Source organism: Petaurus breviceps, unplaced genomic scaffold (assembly GCF_028583685.1).
Source record: "Petaurus breviceps papuanus isolate PSGF00001 unplaced genomic scaffold, PetGlider_PUasm1.0 90845, whole genome shotgun sequence".
NCBI lineage: Eukaryota > Metazoa > Chordata > Mammalia > Diprotodontia > Petauridae > Petaurus > Petaurus breviceps.
Genome location: NW_027187359.1, coordinates 20,907,888 through 20,910,242, shown reverse-complemented (window position 1 = coordinate 20,910,242; position 2,355 = coordinate 20,907,888). Strand labels below are relative to the sequence as shown.

General features: G+C 52.0%; 1 pseudogene; it reads right to left on the bottom strand.

Moving 5' to 3' along the window:
- Window positions 1–702: 702 nt before the first annotated feature.
- Window positions 703–2,152, bottom strand: LOC138149288 (protein LMBR1L pseudogene; annotated as a pseudogene).
- Window positions 2,153–2,355: the final 203 nt, after the last annotated feature.

Here is a 2,355-nt window from a genome sequence, read left to right as displayed (position 1 = left end):
TTTGGGGAGGGAAGAAAAGGGAGAGAGAGGGGCGGCTAAGTGGCGCAGTGAGTAAAGAGTCAGGAGGACCAGAGTTCGATTCCAGCCTCAGACACTTAACACCCACACAAAAAAAAACTAGCCCTGTAACCTTGGGCAAGTTACTTAACCCCAATTGCCCTTCAAAAAAAAAAGAAAGAAAGAAAGAAAGAAAGAAAAGGAAGAGAGAAAGAAGTGGACAGGGAAGGAACTTTATCTTGAGAGGAAACAAACCTTGACCTCATCCCATTCCAGGACCCAGCTAGTTAGTTGAGAGAGGCCTCTGCTACAAGAAGGACAACAGAGGGCTAAGGCCAAGTCTCCCTGGGGAAACGGCACACCATATCATGTAAACATGGCCAGGGGCAGTGCCCAGGACTTTAATGAGACAGATTAATATGTAAATGGAGATGAAAATAGGAATTAGTTTCAGGTACCCAGCCTCCTAACCAGGGGCTCACAATTTTCTGAAAAGGGTTGGTAAAAGGGGAAGGGGGAGCAAAAAGAAATGGACCCCAAACTTTGGCTCAGATTATACAGCAGTGCAAAGGTCTTTAGCAACCTTCCAACTCCTCCCCCCACACAAAAAACTTCCAGTCCTTGAAGAGCACCCAGTCCCCCCAGGATTCTGCTCCAAGCCTGGCAGTATCCAGTCTTCTTTCATCAGACTCTCTAAAATCAAGGTCACTGGAGCTGAGTCTTGCTGTGCTGCAGTGGAAATCCAGAGACAGGTAGTGGTAATCTATCAAGACCAAAAGCCCGGATGAGCTCAGCCCAAACTGCTCCAGTGATAGTCTTGACCAGGCAAAGGGTAGTGAAGCCAGCAAAGGATGCATTATACAGGACCCAGACAATTGAAATGCCCAAAGTCACCCAGCAAGTCAAAGTAGATAAGTCCTAGTGTATGAGAGAAAATAGGCAGGGCTGAGCTCAGCACCAGGAGACAGATGACGTTCCCAATGATCTGGGTCATGGCTGTATCTTGCCATTTAGGCTGAAGGCCTTGGAACAATGGAGAACTATAGAAGCCCATAACAGAGGACAGCATCAGGTAAAGGATGAGGATGACCTGGATGATAGCACCAAAGGAGCCCAAGTTGGAGAATGACACCTGGCCCAAGGAGGTACCCTGCATGCTACAGGGAATGGTTGCCTCATCAGTGAACAACTCCAGGATGTGGATGGCAACAATAAACAGAGAGGCCCATCAGCAGCAGCAGACATAGCATGGCCAGTGGGTAACCCAGGTTTTGCTGCCAAGCAGAGGCCTTCTGTCATTTCTCCAGCATGACCCTCTGTATCTGCAGGGTCAATACCTGTCTGTGCAGCAGCTTCATGTCCAGGTGCAACCAGCATGAAGTGGGGTTACACATCCTTCAGGTTAGAGCTGCCTCCTCAAAGGCTGAGCAATGCAGCTGTTCTTCCAGGTCCTCCAGCAGCCTAGGCTTGACCAGCAGTTTCCCAGTGACAGAACACATTTGGGCCAGGCCCAGTGGCCTATACACTAAAAGGAGCAACACACCGAGAAAAGAGATGCAGGAATAGAGGTCGGGAAGGTGGTACTCCCAGAGACCATGCAGAGACTGCGGGCTGGTCTTGCTGTTGTCCACAATGGCGGAGGCCACCCAAACCATGCCTAGCACCAGCGGTGACTGGAGCAGCAGCATCACCACTGTCTCATATACCCCGCCCAGGACCCCCTTCTTGGAGCCAGCAAAGGCTTCTGACTCAGTGAAAAAGTAGGCAAAGGGCATGAGGAAGATAAGGGACAGATTAGAGAAGAGAAAGACAAGGTTCCAGAGTCCATGGATGAGAGATCCATGGAGCAACTGGATATAGTAGTTTCGAGGAAGGGAAAGCAGCACTTCATTGCTGAGGATGGAAAAGGGCAGGAGCAGGACTGCAGCCAGTGCCATCACCAAGGTCAAGGTGCAGAGTTCAAGCGCAATCTTGTTGACTGTGGGGTCCTCGTCATCAACTGTGGTAAAATCAGCTGCCTTCTTGAATCGGGCAGAGTGACATGGCAGAAGATAGAAGGAGTTGCAAACAGCAGTGTGGAGATTATGCACTCCCAGACTCGTTCATGGAGCAGTTACTCCCACACCAATAGCACCTCGTAGTCAGCCGTTTCCATGCTCTGATCAGCATGGCTGGGATCGGGTTTCTCCGGGGTCTGGAGAGGACAAACCGGAGCGGGGGGGGGGGGGAGGGGGGGGGGGGGGGGGGGGGGGCTCTTGGGAGGCGGAAGGGAGGGCCGGGGAAGAGGGGGAGGAATCCACCGCCGCCAAGCACCCGGACCCAACTCAGGCTCCCCGCCGCGGCCTCGACCAGGACACC